Source organism: Canis lupus, chromosome 8, assembly GCF_048164855.1.
Source record: "Canis lupus baileyi chromosome 8, mCanLup2.hap1, whole genome shotgun sequence".
Classification (NCBI taxonomy): Eukaryota; Metazoa; Chordata; class Mammalia; order Carnivora; family Canidae; genus Canis; species Canis lupus.
Genome location: NC_132845.1, coordinates 66,193,322 through 66,215,560, shown reverse-complemented (window position 1 = coordinate 66,215,560; position 22,239 = coordinate 66,193,322). Strand labels below are relative to the sequence as shown.

The following is a 22,239-nucleotide window of genomic DNA, read 5'->3' as shown; positions in this document are numbered from 1 at the left end:
GGATCGCGGTAAGGATTAAACCCGTTGATATATGTATGGCCAGCTCGTTTTAACAGTCAGCAGCGTTATCTTCTTTGATTAGGTCCGATCCTTTGGTCTTGGCTCTTAGGAGACTGGACTCTAGCTTGCATGCGCTGAGCGTGACCTTCCAAATCAGAGTTAAGTCTGAGGCTGGTGGGAGTGTCTGCCTCCGACACCCTTTATTCTCCCGCTTTAAAGTACGATTTTCTGATGGTTTCGGCTTCTCTTTCCAATGGTTAACCGGGGTGAGCTCCACAAGCATCCTCCAACATCCTACTCTTGGTCCACAAGCCGTTCCCTTTACTGGGATATCCAACCTGGCTGCTCGCCACCACGCCCGGGGCCCGAGCCCTCTGCCGAGCCGCCCTCCGCCACGCGCTCCCGAGTCCCGCAGCTACCTCCCAGCACCTCCGACCGCGCGCCCCGGCCGCCGCCAAAGGACCCGGCAGCGAAGGGCTTTCTAAATCCGAACGCGCGCCTTTCGCCACCGGATCCGGAAGTATCTCCTCGCGAGGCGGAAGACCCGCCCCAGCCTCCCGCGCGCGGCTGGCGGGGGGCCGGCCCTGCCTGAGGCTCCTCCCCTCCTCTTCCCAGGAGGAGGGGATGGACTGGCCCGGCGCGGGCGTACCCCTGGCGCAGGCGCGCTGGTGGACTTGGTCCTGGGGCGCTGGCCTGTGGGGCGTGGACATTGGGTTCCTGCCACGCCCCGAGGGGGGGACCCCAGCCTGCGCCACTGGACGCCCCTCTGGGCGGTCTTCGACAAGGTCTGAAGCTCCGCCTGATGATCACAGCCAATCTCGGTCTTCCCCCCAAGAAGTAAGCAGTTTATCTGTCCAGCATCCTGGTATTTATATTGATTAGCACACACGTGTATATATAGGTTGCGGATCAATACACAAAATACCATATCGTAAGGTGGTAAAACACAGACTCTAAGTAATAATGTGAGGATATATGTGTGGGTACATATAACTATATATACATATATGTAAATACACGAAATATACTTTTATTATACATAGGAATACATGTGCTTATATGTGCATATATACATATGATTGTATTTATATACACACAAACCTCAATAAATATATTTATTTATATACTATGCAACTCCAGCCTATAAAAATTTATTTATTTATTTTAAAGATTTTTTTCTAAGGTTTTATTTATTTATTTATTTATTTATTTATTTGAGAGAGAGAGAACACAAGTAGGTGAGCGGCAGAGAGAGAGAGAGGAAGAAGCAGACTCCACACTTAGCAGGGACCCGGGAATCATGACCTGAGCTGAAGGCAAACGCCTAACTTCTGAGCCACCCAGGCATCCCAAGATTTTTTAAGTAATCTCTAAACCCAATGTGGGGCTCCAACTCACAATCCTCAGATCAAGAGCCACATACTCCACTGACTGGGCCAGCCAGATGCCCCAAAATATATAAATATTTTATACGTATACGTACATATATATACATATGTAGTTATGTTCGTATATACATACACATACCCCTACAGAAAATACATATTATTTAGGATTTGTAGGGTTTTTTTTTAAGATTTTATTTATTCATTCATGAGAGACACACAGGGAGAGGCAGAGACATAGGCAGAGAAAGAAGCAGGCTCCATGCAGGGAGCCCAATATGGGACTTGATCCCGGGACTCCAAGATCATGCCCTGGGCTGAAGGCTGGTACTCAACCGCTGAGCCACCCAGGGATCCCAGGATTTGTGTTCTTATTGCCCTACAAGATGCAACTTTACATATCGACCTGCAACTTACTTTTTTCTCTGGCTCTTTGAGAACCCTCCCCCTTAAAGTAGGTCTATTCTTCCTCCTCCTCCTCCTCCTCCTCCTCCTCCTCTTCTTCTTTTCAGTTTGTTTCATGGTGTTCCTCAACTGGCCTATTCAGAGCTGTTGTGGGAGTGGTTAGGAACCAGTAGGAAATATTTTAGGATCTCTGGCAAAGGTGGTACTGGTGGGTTAAAATAGTTTCTTAACTTCCTGCCTCATTTTCCTAGCTGTAACATGGAATTATTAATGGTACCAAACTCCCAAGTTGGTTGTAGGTCCTCATGAGTTAAGGCATATAAATCACACAGAAGTACTTGATCCTTTGTATCTTTCAATAACTTTTATTCCTTGTTTGTATTTTGCCTTGTTAGAGATGATGCTTTCAGCTTTCTCCCTAAGGATGTTTGATTCTTTTTTTTTTTTTAAAGATTTTATTTATTTATTCATGCGAGACACAGAGAGAGAGGCAGAGACACAGGCAGAGGGAGAAGCAGGCTCTCCATGCAGGGAGCCTGATGTGGGACTGGATCCCGGGCCTCCAGGACCACGCCCTGGGCCAAAGGCAGGCGCTAAACCGGTGAGCCACCCAGGCATCCCAGGACGTTTGATTCTATCTGCCAGACATTAAAGGACATCACTCAGACCAGGAATCACGAAGCCCAAGGAATGGTCTCTCCTTCGGTCTTCCTTTTTTATCCAGCCTTACTCTGCGATATATATTTTTCTGAGCTGAGGAGGCCACCAGGCTCTCCAAACCCTCACTCCCACATCTGCTGTTCCACCTGTGTTCCACACTGCCTGCTCCAGCCCCCATTTCACCGGGTTCTTTGCTACCCATCTTTCTCGTCTCCTTCGCACCTCTTTCCCTTCCTAACCTGACAGTGCAAGAACTCTTGATGTCTGACCAATCATTTTTTTTCTCTCACTTATGTGCAAACTCATAAAGAAGACCCTGCAGTTAAATGTGTTAATGAATGAGTTTATTGCTCAGAGGAACACTTAAAACATTTTAATGCTGGAATGACTCCTCTTAATAAATTCTTAACATAAAAGTGTAAGGACACGTTTGTGAAAAGGAACTTCGTATTATTTATTACCTACCCGTTCCCGGTAGCTGTACAAAGTAGCTTCTCCTGGAGCAAACACATTAAATTTGCTGGCTAGGAATCTTAGAACGAACCTCTAAAGTTTTACACTGTTGAAATTTTTTTTGGTATATTATCTTTTATAATTACCTCTAAGCATTTTCTTTGTTATGCTCACCAATGCCTTAAGGGTGCATTTCTGAAATCAAACACTTGCCTTCTCAAGGTTAATTTAGATGAATAGAGTGAAAGCCAAAACAAAATCAGATCTTTGGCCAAACAAAATTTTTATTAATAGTACTATACAAGGAATATGTAAACTCTTCTGGAAAAAATTAAAACATTGCATTTAAGTCAAGTTCCATTTGACTATACTCTAGCCCATCTTCTTTTCCCTTTTGAGAATTAAGCGCTTCTCATTTTCTATTTGTCCAAATCTCTTTCTATTCATTTACATGCATAGACATATTCCCATAGAAAGCATATAATATTTTGGACTTTAGTTTTTGAATTCTTATTACATATTGTATGTATTGTTCAAAAACTTGCTTTTTCAGTCAATGATTTTACTTCAGGAACTTTTTTATTCCTGCCTTTTAAATACTAACATGCAGAGCTTCTATAACAGAGTTGGACACAGTTGAAGAATATTTTCAGATATACCAGGAAAGATGGATTTGTATTGCCCACGATGCCCTCTTTCTGACTACCATTGCCACCTTTTATGCCAATGACTCCACCCCATTCATTTGCCTGGTGGCACTTTCCTGGTTTTATTTGTTTTTAAACCATTCTCTTTTCATTTTTGGTAAAATGGGCATCTAATTCTCTCTCATAGTGTTTTTTAACATAATTAATGAGTTAGCATGTGTAAAGTCATATAGATTATATAGAGGGTGTACCTTGTATACAATAGTATCACAATAGCATATGCTATTAATATATTATTTGATTAGCTCTAATGTACTTATTACCTTGCAAGCAACTCTTGGAGACTTCATCCCATCACAGACACTGATTGACAACATTGAGATCAGAGAAACCATCCCGGTAATAGCGAAACTTCTTTAATTCTTTATTGTACTAAGCTGAGACATTTTTCAGAAAGAGTTATGGATTTTCTCCAACAGCTCCTGAAGATAATCTGCATACTGAGCTCTTTCTTCCCTTACTGTCTTTTTGTTAAGATTTTATTTATATTTGAGAAAGAAAGATGGCAAAAGAGCATAAGCGGGATGTAGGGGGAAAGGGAGAAGCAGACTCCCCACTGAGCTGGGAGCCTGATGTGGGGCTTCATCCCAGGACTCTGGGATCATGACCTGAGCCAAAGGCAGATGCTTAACTGACTGAGCCACCCAGGTGCTCCCCCTTATTGTCTTTTATTTCAGCCTTTATGTATGCTGTCCTGTCTACCTAGAAAATCCCCTCTGTCTCAAGCCCCCATTTCCAGTTTTACAGTAAATCTGTGTATGTACAGTTTAATGCTGAGGAATATATGTTCTGACACTAATTGTGACATTATGAACAAAGTAATTAACCTCTGATCTGTAAAATTGAAATATTATACCTACTTCATAGTCTTGTTGTACACAATAAATGAATTAATATATTTAAATCATAAAGAAGAGGTGCCTGCGGCATAGGAACCTCTCAACCATTTGCTGGTATTAATAACTGTTCCTAATGATGATTCTTCATCTTTGCTCCTAGGAGGCTGATCTTTCCTGCCACCACTGGGTGACATCCGCTCAGATACTCTGACCCTGGTGGTAGTGTTCATTGGTCTTTTGCCATTAGAACCCAGGCAGAAAGATTTCTTCTGCGAGTGTGTGATTTTGTGTCTTCATTACTCATTAAGGTGAGTTAGACATTATGCTTCCCTTCTCCCCTGGTTTTCCCCCCACCCCCACACCTCTCCTGGAAACCTAAGAACACAAATGTTGAATGTGGTATGGTAAAGTTAGTGCAGCCACAGGAGGAAACAAATATGAGGCTTGGAAGGAAGAAATCTGTTGTACTCACAGGTCCCGGCGGGGGTGGGGGTGGGGCGGGATCACCACATGCCATGCAGGGCCACAGGGGAAGTACCAGGTGTTGGTCAGGTGGCAGAAGACCAGAGTGAGGGGGAAGCATGAGCCAGGATCTTTTTTTGGGTTTCTATTCTGCATGGAGTCAGCAGTTTAGGATTGGCTAGTTGGAATAATTCCAGGAGGCTTTGGGCTATAGGGGTGGTCTCTAGTTGTCTGGTACCTAGCCCTGGATGATTTAGGGCAGAGGAAATATTGGCTTGTATGTTATCATTAGATAAGGAGGTGGCTGGGTCTGTATACTTGGGATTGGTTGGTTTGCACTGGTTGATCAAGCACTTTGCTATCTTTAAGATTTGGCTATCCCAGCCCTGGCAGGGACATTCTCTACAGGCCAGCAAGCTTTTTAAGATGTGAGAGCATTATAAGATATAGACAATTTAAAAACAGGATTACTAAATGCATATCTGGTTCCTTCTGACCAGAACATTCCTCTGCCTCAGCCCCACTTCACCTGACTTCCTATTACTTATCACTCAGGTCTGTAATGAAATGTGATGTGTTGCATTTACACATAACATATTACCTCCCTCCCTTTGTATTAGTTTGCTAGGGCTGCCATAACAAATTACCACAGACTGGAAGCCTTAAGTAGGATAAATGAATCCTTTTACAGTTCTGGATTCTGAAAGCCCAAGGTAAGAGTGTGAACAGGGTTGGTTCCTCTGAGGCTGTGAGGGAAAGTCTGTTCCATGCATCTCTCCCAGCTTCTGGTGATTTGCTGGCCATCACTCATGTTCCCATGGCCTATAGAAGCATCACCCCAATCTCTGCCTTCATCTTCACATGGTGTTCTCCCATGAGAGTATGTCTGTGTCCGAATTCCCCCTTTTTATAAAGACAGTCATTGGATTAAGGCCCTCATTAAGGACCTCATTTTTTAAAAGATTTATTTATTTATTTATGGGAGAGAGAGAGAGAGAGAAAGAGAGAGAGAGAGAGAGAAAGGCAGAGACACAGGAGGAGGGAGAAGCAGGCTCTATGCCGGGAGCCTGACGCGGGACTTGATCCCAGGACTCCAGGATCGCTCCCTGGGCCAAAGGCAGGCGCTAAACCGCTGAGCCACCCAGGGATTCCCAAGGACCTCATTTTTAAAGAACTTGATTGCTTCTGTAAAGACCCTGTCTCCAAATAAGGTCCCATTCTCAGGTAGTGGGAGTTAGGACACCAACATATTTTAGGAGGACATGATTCAGTCCATAATGCTCCCCTCACAGCTCTCCCTTCATCCCCCTATGTTAGGGCCCTCCATTCTGCACTTTCCTAGTGCCTGTATCCACACCCCAGAGCCCTAAGCACACTTTATTGTAGATGTTACTTTTTAAAAAAAATATTTTATTTATTTATTCATGAGAGAGAGAGAGAGAGAGAGAGAAAGAGAGAGAGAGAGGCAGAGACACAGGCAGAGGGAGAAGCAGGCTCCATGCAGGGAGCCTGACATGGGACTCGATTCCAGGTCTCCAGGATCACACCCCTGGGCTGAAGGTGGCGCTAAACTGCTGAGCCACCTGGGCTGTGCTAGATGTTACTTTTTAGAGCCAATTCTACTTCTTTCCTACCCAAATATGTCTCTGACTCCTCATTTTTCTCTGTGTCATACACACACTTATATGCTCAAGGGACACACTTAATGGAAAATTGATGAGTGAATAAAAGCGTGAACTGTTGGGGGATTGGGGAGAGAAGATCGCTTGTGTGCATAGCTGTAATCATAATTTAATGTTTATAGTCCAGAGAGCCATTTACAACATTTTCACTAACTTCCGGAAGGAATCCTCTTGGGATTCATTACATTACACTCATAACTTAATTAACAGGTTTTATATATTTAGTTTATAACCAATTTATTATGTTCAAGGAAGAATCTCTTTGCAATCAGTTTTATCACAGTCACAATCTAATTTGGGGACACATGATACTGGTTCAATATTGAGTTATAACCCTGGCATTTGACATGTTTCCCTTGGTTATGTTTGATCACATTCTTCCTGTGAGTTATTTCAGTTTGTTATTTATTATTTGCTATTTGTTTCAGCTACTGTGATGAGAGTCACTGCTCATAACATGTTCTGAGTTGTTCTTGTTGATTTATGGAGATCATTTGATTTATATATGTGTCTTTTTAAAAAATATTTTATTTATTTATTCATGAGAGAGACATACACAGAGAGGTAGAGACACAGGCAGAGGGAGAAGCAGGCTCCTGGCAGGAAGCCTGATGTGGGACTTGATCCCAGGTCTCCAGGATCATGCCCTGGGCCGAAGGCAGCACTAAACTGCTGAGCCACCCAGGCTGCCCCTGATTTATATATGTATCTTTTTTTTAATATATATATGTGTCTTTTTAAATCAGCTAACATTTTAGACTCTAATTGGATTTCTATTGATTATATTGATTCTCTCTCTCATTTTATTTTTATTCTTGTGTTTCTACATTGGTCCAAAACACAAGAACCATATGTAATCATTATGGTAATAACACACATTATGGTTTTATTCCTGAATAGATAGAAGTTATTTTATTTATTTACTTACTTATTTTTTACTCTGCAAGGTTGTTTGTTTGACACCAGGTATGGTAGGGAGGGTTCCTGGGTAGGGCTAATGCCCCATGTTCCACTCAGCCACGTGAAGAGACCCATGCTAGAGCTGGTGGTCAAGGGCAACCAGCCAGATGAGATCAGAAGGAACATACTGATTTCCAGGCTTTGTGTTCATTTTGCCCTTGGCCCCTTTTTTGGTTGGCTTCCTAGTATCCTACCCCTAGAACTTGAAGCCAATAGCTCTTTGAATTTTGCCCAGAACTTGGTTTTTAGGAATGGCCTGTCCACTCTTGTAGTCCACTATGCCCTGAAGCTTTTCATTGATTTTCATCGCCAAGTCTTTCTGAGTCAGCCCCTTGCTCTGCTGGCCCTGCTGGATCACCTTGCCCACCTCTAGGGCCACCTGATAATGATCCAGCTTGGCCATAGTCTTGGTGATCAAATGCTGTTTGTTCTGGTCAGCAGCCCATTCTTGGAAATCTCCACATCTTCTCCTCATCTCTGAGATGCTAAGATGGCCTGCTTGGATTTAGGGCCCTTTCTTCACAGGACTGTCACCATGTCCCAGTTGTTCTTGGCCATGGCAGTCACGTAGGTCTGGCTGTCCATCTGGTGGCTCCGGGGCAACTGCTCGAGAACTAGGCCTGCAATGTTCCTTCACTGCTTGGCTGCTTCCTGATAGAAGTTATTTTAAATTTAAGATGTTACATGATCCTTTGTATGGTATGTTTCCTCTCCTTCCTTTGAAAGTTCATGCCATTATGCATCACCACTCTTTTCTGCATTTGTCTTCTGACTTCCATATCATCTCCTTATGTTCATGGGAAGGCTACAGTCCCCAACTCTGTTTTAGCCATCCTTCTCTTCAAATGAAATGATCACTCTCAATTTTAATAACAAAACAATGCAAAGTCACTTTGGTGTGTATAGTTTCCACAATTTTCTCAAGAAAGTGGGGAAAATGGTGTATCAGAATTAATGGCTCCTTGAACTCTCTGAAGACTCCCAGTGACCACAATTCTCATATTTTGCATGTGTAACACTTATATATTATGTCCAAGCAAAAAATTAGCATTAAAAAAATTCTTAAGAGTGATGTCAGCAAAAATGGTAGAGTACAGATTTCCAGGGGCTCTTTCTCCCCATAACACTGAAAATCCCCCTTAACACTGAAAATCCTGGTAAAAACTGTCAGAATCAACTTTATCAAAACTCTAGAAGATAGTCAAAGATTTATTTTTTTAAGATTGATTGATTGATTGATTGATGAGAGACACAGAGAGAAAGAAGCAGAAACACAGGCAGAGGGAGAAGCAGGCTCCCTGAGGGAGCCCAATGTGGGACTCAATCCCGGGACTCCAGGATCACGACCTGAGCTGAAGGCAGACACTCAACCACTGAGTCACCTAGGCGTCCCAAGTCAAAGGTTTATGGCCATGAGGCAAATGCTTAATCATGAGAAAGGTCACTGAAACCAGCGGGGATGAGGATCTGGCATTTTAACTTAGTCTTACCCCATCCTTTCCCAGTGCAGCAGCAGTCTCAAAGGCAGCCACCATTCCCAGTGTGCACATCTAGTCCAAAACTTCAGGAGACTTTGATCAAGAAATTCTGCTGGTCTGTTTCAACTTGTCTATGGGTCCTCTGAAGAGCTGACACACAAGGGACCTGCTTTTGTTCTTCCTAATCCAGAACTCTCTCAGGGTGGAAAGATGCCCATGGCTACATGGAGGATGCTCCTGGAAAAGAATGAAATCCAAATGCTGTCTGGGGCAAGAAATAATGGTTGAGATAAATAATAGACATTCCGAAAGCTGGGGAGGAAAAGCTAGAGAGTGAGAAACTTTGGTGAAAAGGGCTTTGAAAGACTCCCACACACAGTGGAGGACCTAGAAATCCATATGCATGGCCAGGGCAGGATGCACGCTCACAAAAGACCTGGGAAGATCATAAGCTTTCACCACTGACTGGTCTTTAGACTCTGCATAAACAGAAAATGAAGGCTTAGGCAGAGTGTAAACAGCCTGGTTAATTGTTGAAGGAATGCCCCAACACAGAGCTAATCTGCAAAGAACGAGGGAGTTTCTTTCTTTCTTTCTTTCTTTCTTTCTTTCTTTCTTTCTTTCTTTCTTCTTTCTTTCTCTTTCTTTCTTTCTTTCTTTCTTTTTTCTTTCTTTCTCTTTCTTCTTTCTTTCTTTCTTTCTTTCTTTCTTTCTTTCTTTTCTTTTCTTTTCTTTTCTTTTCTTTTCTTTTCTTTCTTTCTTTTCTTCCTAGAATACACCAAAATGTCCATCCAGTTTTTTTTTTTTTTTTTATTTATGATAGTCACACACAGAGAGAGAGAGAGGGGCAGAGACACAGGCAGAGGGAGAAGCAGGCTCCATGCACCGGGAGCCCGATGTGGGATTCGATCCCGGGTCTCCAGGATCGCGCCCTGGGCCAAAGGCAGGCGCCAAACCGCTGCGCCACCCAGGGATCCCTCCATCCAGTTTTTAATAAAAAAAGTATGAAGTATGCAAAGACACAACAAAGTATGGCCCATTCCCAGGATCAAAAAACTGAACAATGAATAGGGAGAAATCTGCACTATTGCTTTACTGTGTTTCTCCTTTACTCTCACACAAAGACCACACTTAAAACACTTCTGACACCAGATATTCAGTGTTTTTTCCCACACCAAAGCAATTATGTGATACTACCTGGGTGTCCCACATTCTAACTCAATTCTGACACTATCAATAGTGTCAGATCTCACAAGTCAAGGGCCCACTCTCATGAGAATGCCCCCCCCCAATTCAGATGCCAATGGCAATTAGTAGGTCTTCAGGTTACCCACAAGTTCTATCTAACTTGGCTACAAATCAGAGGTTCTTGTGACTGCCTCCCAACCTTGGATTCAATTATTTGTTAGAACAGCTCACAGAACTCAGTTTACACTTACCAGTTTATTAAAAGATATGATAAGGGATACAGATGGCTGGCCAGATTAAGAAATGCATAGTATGAAGTCTGAGAAGGTCCAAAGCACAGAAGCTTCTGTCCCCATGGAGTTGGGATGCATCAACCTCCTAGTACTTAAATGTGTTCACCAACATGTAAGCTCTCTGAACCCCACACTGTTGGAATTTTAGGGAGGCTTCCTCATATAGGCATGATCAATTATTAACTCCACTTCCAGCCCCTTTCCAAGGTTTTCGTCATGGCTTGGTTTTTCAGATGGCCAGCTCCCATGCAGGAGCTATCCAGGAGCCCACCCAGAGTCAACTCTTTAGAACAAAAGATGCTCCTACTGCTTTTATCACTTAGGAATTTACAAGGGTTTTAGGAGCCCTCTGCCAGGAATGGAGATGGAAACTAAATATTTTTAAAATAATAAATCAAAATATCACAAACAGAAATTATCCTTGAGAAAATACAGACATTAAAGCAACTATATTAACTATGCTCCAAGAGCTAAAGGGAATATAAAAAAGCTGAAGAAAACCAGAAGGATTATGTCTTAACAAATAGGGAATGTCAATAAAGAAACAGACATTATAAAAAAGGAAATAAAATAGAAATTTTATTTTATTTTTTTAAAGGTGTTAATTTATTTATCATAGTCACACACAGAGAGAGAGACAGAGACACAGGCAGAGGGAGAAGCAGGCTCCATGCACCGGGAGCCCGACGTGGGACTCAATCCCAGGTCTCCAGGATCGCGCCCTGGGCCAAAGGCAGGCGCCAAACCGCTGCACCACCCAGGGACCCCTAAAACAGAAATTTTAGAGCTTAAAAGTACAATAGCTGATATGAAAAAATTTGTAAAGTGGTTCAACAGCAGGTTTGAGCAAATGAAAGAATCAGCAAATGTGAAAATTGGTCTGATGAAATATTTCAACCTGAGAACCAGAAAGAGAAAACAATGAAAAAAATGAACAAAGACTAAGTGACCGGTGGGTGGAGTAACATATACATAATGGGAGTCCCAGAAGGAGAAAAGAGAGAGGAAAGGGGCAGGAAGAATAATTGAAAAAAAGATTATGGAAAATTTTCCAAATCTGATAAAAAAAAAAAAAAACATGAATCCATATATTCAAGAAACTCAGTGAGGGCTCCTGGATGGCTTAGTCAATTAAGCATCTGCCTTTGGCTCAGGTCATGATCCCAGGGCCCTGGGATTGAGCCCCACAATGGGCTCTCTCCTCACCAGGGAGCCTACTTCTCCCTCTCCCTCTGCCTGCTACTCCCCTTGCTTGTGCCCCTTCTCTGTCAAATAATTAATAAAATCTTTTTTAAAAATTCAGTGAACTCAAGTAGAATGAACACATATTTAAACACACCAAGACATAGGACAAGAAGGAAAAAAAGAATCTTGAGACAGGGGAAGAAGCAACTTATAACATACAAGGATCTTCAGCAAGATTAACAGTAGATTTCTCATCAGAAGCCATGGAGACCAGTAGGCAGTGGGGTTGACATAATTAAAGTGCTGAAAAGACAAAACCTGTCAACCAAGAATTCTATACCTGGCAAAACTATCCTTCAAAAATGAAGGCAAAATTAAGACATTCCTGAAGAAACAAAAGCTGATGGAGTTTGTTACTAGTAGATCTTCTCTACAAGAAATGCTACAGGGGGTGCTACAAACTGAAATGAAAAAATACTAGATAGTAACTTGAAGCTATACAAAAAAATAAAAAACACTGGTAAAGGTAATTACAGGTGAGTATAAAAGCTACTATTACTAATGAGAGACACACACAGAGAGGCAAAGATATAGGCAGAGGGAGAAGCAGGTTCCCCATGGGGCACTCCATCCCAGGATCCCAGGACCACCACCTGAGCCAAAAGCAGATGCTCAACCACTGAGTTACCCAGGTGCCCCTGAAGTAGACTTTATTTCTTTAAATATTTATTTATTCACGAGAGACAGAGAGAGAGAGGCAGAGACACAGGCAGAGGGAGAAGTAGGCTCCATGCTGGGAGCCCAACGTGGGACTTGATCCCGGGCCTCCAGGGTCACGCCCTGGGCTGAAGACGGCGCTAAACCACTGAGCCACCCGGGCTGCCCTGAAGTAGACTTTAAATCAAAACTGTTCTAAGAGACAATGAAGGGTATTATTTAATGATAGAAGAGTGAATGCATTGAGAAGATATAACAATTATGTAGATACCTAACAGAGCCCCCAAATATATGAAGAAAAAGTTGACAGAATAGAACAGAGAAATAGTTCTTCAAGAATAGTTTGGAGACTTAAACACCTCACTTACAATAATAAATAAAGTAACTAGACAAACAATCAGTGGGGACATGAAGGAAGTGAACAAAACCATATGCCAGCATTGTCCAGGGCAAATCATATGTTAAGCCACAAAACAAGTCACAATAAATTTTTTAAAAATGGAATCACATAAAATATCTTCTCTGACCACAATAGAATGAAACAAGAAATTTAGAAGGAAAACTAGAGAATCCACAAAATGTGTAAATTAAACAATATTCTTTTTTAAAATGTATTTTTAAAGTTTATTGGGTTTTTTTTTAGTAATCACTACATCCAACATGGGGCTTGAATTCATGGCCCCACATTGAATTGTATGCTCTTCCTGCTGAGCCAGCCAGGCACACTTAAAAAATAATAATAATAAAAAAATATATATATATACACACAAGTTTTATATATAATATATGTTTTAACATATTTTTATATATAAAGTTTATTTATAAACAATACATTCTTTTTTAAAATTTTTATTTGTGAAAGAGAGAGAGACAAGGGAGAGGGAGAGAAAGAGCATAAGTGGGGGAAGGGGCACAGGGAGTCCAGCTGGAGCCTCAATCCCAGGACCCTGAGATCATGAGTTGAGCTGAAGGCAGATATTTAACCCACTGAGCCACCCAGGCACCCCTAAACAATACATTCTTTTTTAAAATTTTATTTATTTATTTTAGAGAGAGACAGATCACAAGCAGGGAGGAAAGGCAGAGGGAGAAGTAGACTCCCTGCTGAGCAGGGAACCTGATGCAGGACTCAATCCCAGGACCGTGAGATCCTGACCTGAGCCAAAGGCAGATGCTAAACCGACTTAAGCCACCTGGGCACTCCTAAACAATACATTCTTAAATAACAAATTGATCATAGAAGAAATCACAAAATAAATTAGAAAATATTTTGAAATGAACAGAAACAAAAATAATCAAAACTTGTGACATGCGGTGAAAACAGAAATTTATAGCTATAATGTCTATATTTAAAAGAAAGGTCTTAAATATATAGCTTATACTTTAAGGAACTAAAAAAAGAAGAGCAAACTAAGTCCAAAGTTAGCAGAGAGAGGAAAAGATAAAGGTTAGAGTAAAGATAAATGAAATCATGATCAGAACAACAGAAAAAAAAATCAATAAAACCAAATTTAGGTATTTGAAAAGATTAATAAAATTGACAAAACTTTAGCTAGATCGACTAAGAAAAAAAGAGAGAAGACTCAATAAAATCAGGAAAGAAAATGGGGATCTTACTACTGACTTTACCAAAAAAAGCATTATAAAAGAATACTATGAATAATTATATGCCAACAAAGTATGACATAGATGAAATGGACAAATTACTAGAAACATACAAACTCCCAAAACTAACTCATAAAGAAATAGAAAATCTGAATTGAATGTTTTTATCATGAGTTGGATTCTGTCAAAGGAAAAGCCTTTGACAGAATTAATTGAGAAGATCATGTTCGAGATCCCTGGGTGGCGCAGCGGTTTGGCGCCTGCCTTTGGCCCAGGGCGCGATCCTGGAGACCCGGGATCGAGTCCCACATCGGGCTCTCGGTGCATGGAGCCTGCTTCTCCCTCTGCCTATGTCTCTGCCTCTCTCTCTCTCTCTCTCTCTCTCTGTGACTATCATAAATTAAAAAAAAAGAGAGAAGATTATGTTCTATTAATGTGGTGTATAACAAATTAGGATATTGAATTGATAATCCAAAACCTCCCAACAAAGAAATCCCAGGACAAGATGGCTTCACTGCTGAATTCTACAAAATATTTATAGAAGAATTATCATTAATACTTCTCAAACTCTTCCAAAAAATAGAAAAGGAGGAAACAGTTTCTATCTCTCTATAAGGCTAACATTATCCTGATACTAAAGCCAGACAAAAACATCACAAGGACACTGCAGACCAGTGTATATCATAAATATAAATGCAAAAGTCCTCAACAAAATACTAGCAAGCTAAACAATGATTATAAATGTGACCAAATGGGATTTCTCAGGAATGTAAGAGTGGGGGACACCTGGGTGGCTCAGTGGTTGAGTGCCTTCAGGTCAGGTTGTGATCCTGGAGTCCTGGGATCGAGTCCCACATCTGGCTGCCTGCTTCTCCCTCTGCCTGTGTCTCTGCCTCTCTCTCTCTCTCTGTCTCTCATAAATAAATAAAATCTTTTAAAAAAGGATGTAAGAGTGGACGAACAAGTGAAAAATCAATTAGTGCAATACACCACATTAATAGAAGGAAGAGGAAAAAACCTTAACCTCCTGATCATATTAATTCATACAGCAAAAACATTTGACAAAATCTAACACTTTGGGGATCCCTGAGTAGCTCAGTGGTTTAGCGCCTGCCTTCAGCCCAGGATGTGATCCTGGAGACCTGGGATCAAATCCCATGTCGGGCTCCCAGCATGGAGCCTGTTTCTCCCTCTGCCTATGTCTCTGCCTCTGTGTGTGTGTGTGTGTCTCTCATGAATAAATAAAGAAATAAAAATCTTTAAAAAAAATCTAACACTCTGTCATGAGAAAAACACCCAACAGACTAGCAATAGGAGAGAACTTCCTTATTATAAAGGGAATTTATTAAAAACACACCAAAAGCACAAACAACAAAAGAAAAAATAAACTCGGTTTCATTAAAATTAAAAAGTTTTGTGTTTTAAAGGACATTCTCGGGAAGCCTGGGTGGCTCAGCGGTTTAGTGCCTGCCTTCAGCCCAGGGCATGATCCTGGAGTCCCAGGATTGAGTCCCACATAGGGCTCCCTGTATGGAGCCTGCTTCTCCCTCTGCCTGTGTCTCTGCCTCTCTCTCTCTTTTTCTGTGTCTCTCATGAATAAATAAAATATTTTTTTTAAAAAAAGGACACTCTCAAGAGAGTAAAACAACCCCTATCAGAGAAACTATCTCCCAATCATATATATTTTTAATGTTATTTATTTATTTGAGAGAGTGAGAGAGAGGGTAGAGCACAAGATGGGGGAGGGGCAGAGGGCGAAGCAGACTCCCCACTGAGCAGGGAACCTGATGTAGGGCTTCATCCCAGGACCCTGAGATCATGACCTGAGCCTAAGGCAGACACTTAAATGACTGAGCCAGCTAGGCACCATCCCCATCTTATATTTGATAAGAGTCTAGTAACCAGTATAAACAACTCTTACAACTCAACAATAAAAAGGCAAATAATCCAATTTAAAAATTAACAAACTAGTTGAATAGACATTTCTCCAAAGATGAATGGCTAATGAGCATGTGAAAAAATGCTCGACATCATTAGTCATTAGGGAAATGTAAAACCACAATGATACACCAGGAAAAGAAAAAAAGTAATAACAGGTGTTGGCAAGGATGTAAAGAAATTAGGACCCTCAAGTATTGGGAATGCAAGACGGTGCAGTCATTGTGAAAAATAGTATAGTGGTTTCTCAAGTTAAACATAGATTGACTATATGACCCAGCAATTTCACTCCTAGGTACATACACCAAAGAATTGAAAACAGGTATTCAAACTAAAACTTGTATATAAATGTTCATAGCGGGATCCCTGGGTGGCGCAGCGGTTTGGCGCCTGCCTTTGGCCCAGGGCGCGATCCTGGAGACCCGGGATCGAATCCCACGTCGGGCTCCCGGTGCATGGAGCCTGCTTCTGTCTCTGCCTCTCTCTCTCTCTCTCTCTCTCTCTCTGTGTGTGTGTGACTATCATAAATAAATAAAAATTTAAAAAAATAAATAAATAAATAAATAAATGTTCATAGCTGTTCTATTCATGACATCCAAAAGGTGGAAATAATCCAAATGTCCATCAGCAGGTGAATGGATAAATAAAATGGGGTATGTCCATACAGTGGAATATTATTCAGTTGTAATAGGGAATGAAGTACTGATATATCCTACCATGTGAATAAATCTTGAAAACATGCTATGCGAATGAAGCCAGACATAAGAGACCTCATGGTGTGTGATTCCTTTATTTTATTTTATTTTATTTTATTTTATTTTATTTTATTTTATTTTATTTTATTTTATTTTATTTTATTTTTTTAAACAAGATTTTTAAAAAGATTTTATTTATTCATGAGAGACAGAGAGAGACACAGAGACACACACACACACAGAGAGAGAGAGAGAGAGAGGCAGAGATACAGGCAGAGGGAGAAGCAGGCTCCATGCAGGGAGCCCGACGTGGGACTCAATCCGGGGTCTCCAGGATCATGCCCTGGGCTGAAGGCGGCGCTAAACCGCTGAGCCACCTGGGCTGCCCGTGTGATTCCTTTTATATAAAATACTTAGAATAGGTAAATCCACAGATACAGAAACAAGATTAATGGTTGCCAAGATTAAGAGCAGATAGGGAGTAACTGCTTAATGTGTAGGTTTCCACTTCAGGGTATTGAAAAAATTCTGGAACTAGATAGAACTAATGGTTGCAGAAAACTGTGAATGTACTTAATGCCACTAAATTACACACTTTGAGGGGCACCTGGCTGGCTCAGTCAGTGGAATGTTACTCTTGATCTTGGGGTTGTGAGTTCGAGACCCACATTTGGTAGAGTGATTACTTAAAATAAAAAATCTTTAAAATGGTCAAAATGATTAATTTTATGTTGTATTTTACCACACTTCAAAAAAGCAATGAAATAAAAATTATTAGAAATGCTCTTTAAGTAGCATGATAGTCTTCAATGGAAAGATCTCTAAGGAATTTCTGTGAAGTTATTAAATATCATAGGAACTCAAGATATCATGCTTAAAGAGTTTGGGTTTCTTTTTTAAAGATTTTTTAATTTATTTGAGAGAGTGTGTGTGAGCAGGGGGAAGGGCAGAAGGAGAGAGAGAATCCTGAAGCTGACTCCCTGCTGAGTGCAGAGGCCAACATGGGGCTTGATCCTAGACCCTGAGATCATAACCAGAGCTGAAATCCAGAGTTGACCACTTAACCTACTGAGCCACCCAGGCACCCCTGGGGTTTTTTATATATGTACTGCTCTGTAACTTGTTTTTATCACTTGATAAGGTACCCTACAGAACTTTTACCCTCAAGTAAATATAGAATAGTTTCTACTCTGATGATTAGTATTATACAGACCTTTACTCTCCAATATGTTAGTGGCTAGTGAGCAACCTGCTATGTGGCTCATACTACATGTTTAAATGATAATATTTGGGGTGTATTGGATTAAATCAAGTATATTATTAAAACTAATCTCACTTTTAAAAAGCCTTTTATTTTTAAAATATTTTATTTATTTATTTGAGAGAGAATGAGCAAGAGAGAACAGGAGTGGGGGGGGGGAGGGAGAAACTGAGCAGGGAGTAGGACACGGGGCTCAATCCAGGGACTCCAAGATCACAACTGGAGCCAAAGGCAGCTGCCCAACCCACTGAGCCACCTATGCACCCCTTACAAAGCCTTTTTAAATGGCTCTCTGCCTCTCTCTCTGCCTCTCTCTCTATCATGAATAAATAAATAAATCTTAAAAAAAACAAAACTGTTGAGACCTAAAAAAACAAAACTGTTGAGACCTGAGTCTATCATTGGATGTCGATTTTCACTCTTCCAAACAGAGAAACTCTGAGCTCGGTGGTAGCCTCTCCCTTTGGCTACCACCACGCTGTGAGTTGACCCTATGTTGAGAAATTTTTCTGACACAGTTCTGATCCAGTTTCCTTTAGATACTCACCAAGGTGAATTAGGTTATCAAGTTCTGCTTTCCTCTCTTTTGACTTTCTCTCTCCATCTGTTTCTGTGTCTCTCTGCTCTGGGTTGCCCCTACTAATTTCACCTTGCACATTGCCACTCAGTCGATCTGCAGGGGCTCAGTCTCAGGGAGCCTCCTGCAGGAAAGCCTCCTCTGAACTTCCCCTCCCACTTATCTGGCCCCTCCCACTATACTGTTTTCTCCTACACTTTCTTCCTGCAATATTGGCACTCATTGCTCACCTGCTTTATGTAAAGATCCTAAAAGCTCACTGAAGTTGGGGACTAGCACATTATCACTGCTCTCTCTGATTTCCAGAGTAGATGGCAGGAGGGTATTTATTTGGGCAATGAATGTGTGAGCTGTTTCAAGAGAAGGGAGCCATATACAGTTAAGTGTGAAGTGTATTAATGAATGGCTTTATTGCCCAGATGAATATTCAAGCATCTTAGTAAGTGCCACATGAGTCCTTTTAGGACTAACTGCATTGCATTGGTAAATTTATTTTAATCTTCATATTATAGGCATTTTATTGAATTCTGGAAAGAATTTCTTTGGCATCAGTTACAGTACCCTTAAAATCTTTACAAACTGAAGTATAACCCTTCATTCAGAAAATCTTTTTTTTTTAAAGATTTATTTATTCATGAGAGACACAGAGAGAGAAACATAGGGTGAGTGGGAAGCAGGCTCCTCGCAGGGAGCCAGATGCGGGACTCGACTCGATGCGGGACTTGATCCCGAATCCCAGGGCCTGAGCCAAAGGCAGACACTCAACCACTGAGCCATCCAGGCATCCCCAGAAAATCTTTAAGAAAGCTTTTTAGGACTTGGTCATGAGTTCTGGGTCCTGCACAATTTTCAAGTTTGTTATTTATACCTTAGCATTTTGTTTTAGCTCTTGTGACTGTTATTTTTCTTTTCTTTTTTAAATTCATGAGAGACATAGAGACAGGGAGAGGCAGAGACACAGGCAGGTCCTACAGCTCCTTCAATGTATCATTCCTTTCCTCCCTAAGTAAGACTTATGCTTGTCCAATTGGGCCATACTGAGACTTAACCTTAGTGAGTGGTCTAGTGGCCATGGGGGCTTCGGGCAGATCCTAAAGAATGCATTGTCTTGTAGGGTATTTGCCTCACTTGAGGATTCTACATTGTCTTCAGGTTGGGGGGCTAAGATGGGTCACTTCTGAAGACCCAGAGTTTAGAGCAATCTGAAGTTCCTATCCCTAGTCTTGGGAATCCACCACTTCTTTATTAGAGCCCTGACTTCAGTGTTGGAGACTGACCTTGGCTGAGAAGTCAATCACTACTAAAGTTTGGCTTCTTCGAAGTGGGCCCCTGAGCCTGGTCCTTAGGACTGCCAGCCTGTCCTCTGACTCCAGATGATGGTTATGGTGGGGCACTAAAACGTCTCTCTGGCGTTTATGCTTTGCTTTACATTGATGATGAATAGCCCAGGCCTATCATTTTCCTTCTTCAAAGCAGCAATGGTCATCGAATTTCACAGTTCTTCCAATGACTGTTTTCCTCACGTTCACAAACACCAGAGAGATTGAATAAGCCAACGCATGCCCTTCTACCCATTTCCCAACTCACTTTCCCCTAGGTGGGAGTCTTACACAATTGCATGGAGATCGGTGAATCACATATCACCTGGAATCTTATCCTTAGACTCTCTTGCCTAGGACCTTTTCTGGTACCTGCTGTCTAGTCAGGCTACCTAGAAGCAGGGCTTGAAACAGAACTCAGATACATGTGACATATCGAGAGTGTGCTCTGGGGAGAAAGAGAAGGGAGGAAGAGAGGAAGGAAAGGAGTCAACCTAGGATGTAGTGGAAGACGAACTTTTCTCTGATCCCACCGGAGCTCTGGAGTATGCACTGCACTACAAGGGCTGGTCACAAGTTGAGGCAAGGCCTTTCTAAACTCATTTATCAGTGGGACATTGTTGTAGGCTACGAGGGTGGTAGGCGTGGTTAACCTCCCTGTGAGGCAGCGCCCCCATTCAGCCAAGAACAGCTGTCAGAAGGGGCAGCTGTAAGTTATTAGCAGCTATCACTCATAGCAGCTGGGAGGGGAATGGGTGCATCAGCCAGTAAAGAGGATCTGGTAGGGCATTTACAGCATCACTACAGGCTCGCTAAGTGTCTAGAGGTTCTCAAAAAATCTATCATTCTACTACTTTTGGTTCTTTATCTGGATTGGAAGGCGAGGGCATTTGGGGTGAGTTGGCTTCTGGCGTAAAGACAGTTTTTGTAAAGGCAACGGGCTAAGTAATCTGTGAAGTTCAGAAGAACAGAGGCAAAGTGAAATCTCCAAACAGATTCACTTTGGATAAGCTCTGGTCTGGAAGAAAACAAGTTTTTGGGGCAAGTTGGTTCACCACCTCATCACCCATCTGATCCTGCCTCTAAGAGCCTGTTCTGGTAGAGAATGAAAAGGGATGGTTAGAACATAACAGAAAACAAAACACACACACACACACACACACACCCCAAACCCTCTTCCTATCTAAGTTGCTCAGGTACTGTATTAAGGGGTGGACTCTGGGGGTAACTTTGTTAATAGAATGCAGAATGAAAAATGAAATTAGAAGCCAAACATCTAGTGTGACTTCCAAAGGAAGCGTTTTGAACTGCCACAAGAGTCAGGTGAATATTAAGGGTTTGGCTCTTTAATTCCTTCTTATTCTGTATTTGACATCTCAAAGTCATTTGAGGGAAGGCAAGTAAATTATTGAGTCCATCCCTGTGGCCTTTCTGCTCTTGCAGATCTCTCATTAGTGCTGAAAGGGCCACAGAGGTGAAATTCCGTAACCATTCTTCATCAGAAAGTAAGTTGTGGTGTTCATCCCCAAAATGAGCCCTGAATTTTGGAGGTTTGGAATTCACCTTTTCCCACCTTGTTTCTTCAAAGTACTTCAATGTTCTGCTCCAAACACACAACTGATATTGTTAATCACACAAGTGATCTCTTTCCATAACAAGAGTGAAGTAAGGGCCACCATGAAAATATGTGCAGTCTTTTAAGGGGGAGTAGTGAGATTCTGATGGGGGATTCAAGCGGGGCTCCATGAGGAGGCACAGGCAGGGCTTCCCCAAGCAGATAGATGTAGGAATGGGGTGTTTGTAGGAAAAAAGTCTGCTATGGCTGGGACCCACACAAGAAGAAAGGTAACTGAGGCTTCAGTGTCAGGTGAAGGAGTTTAGACTATTCTGCGGGCAAGAGGCTGAAAGCTCTGAAGAGAGCAACGTTTGACCTGTGTTATTGAAGGATGAAGGAGATCACAGGAAAATAACGGTGGAACGGGAGTTGAGACTAGGAGGAGAGCATCAGAAAGGATACTGAGGGAATGGGTGTGGCGAGGAGGTGGCCTCGGCTAGGGTCGGGTGTGACTCGGTGTTGGACGTTAGACCGTGGGAAGGGCTCGGATTAGTGCAGGAGAGTGCCCTGTCCTTAATCAAAGCCGAGAAGCCATCCGAGACAAGCGGAGCTGCAGCGCTGAATCTCGCCGCGGAAACCCAGTAAGTGCTCGGGAGTAGGCACCCGGCACTGGGGAGCCAGAGCTGGTCTAGCTGTCCCATTAAGTGCGAGGAACGCTTGGAGCGGAGGTGCAGTCGTGACGGGCTCTTTTCAAGGGCCAGCCTTCAAACTCTCCTTCCCGCCGAGTGCCTAGGAATCCCGACTGGCGCCCGCGCGCTCCGGCGTCCTTAAATGCTGGATCGCTAGGCCGAGGCTCTCCCGGACCCGTGTCCGTT

At 42.1% G+C, this 22,239-nt stretch overlaps 1 protein-coding gene and 1 pseudogene across 1 annotated transcript in view; one reads left to right on the top strand and one right to left on the bottom strand.

Annotated features, from left to right (window-relative positions):
* The first annotated feature begins 707 nt into the window (after window positions 1–707).
* USP42 (ubiquitin specific peptidase 42) overlaps window positions 708–22,239 on the top strand; it is a 71,926-nt gene continuing 50,394 nt past the window's right edge. Inside the window, exons 1-2 of the mRNA XM_072836959.1 lie at window positions 708–837; window positions 4,610–4,757. The gene's annotated coding sequence lies outside the window, so the exon portion shown is untranslated. The remainder of the gene's footprint in view (window positions 838–4,609; window positions 4,758–22,239) is intronic.
* Window positions 7,750–8,111, bottom strand: LOC140639200 (endothelial differentiation-related factor 1 pseudogene; annotated as a pseudogene).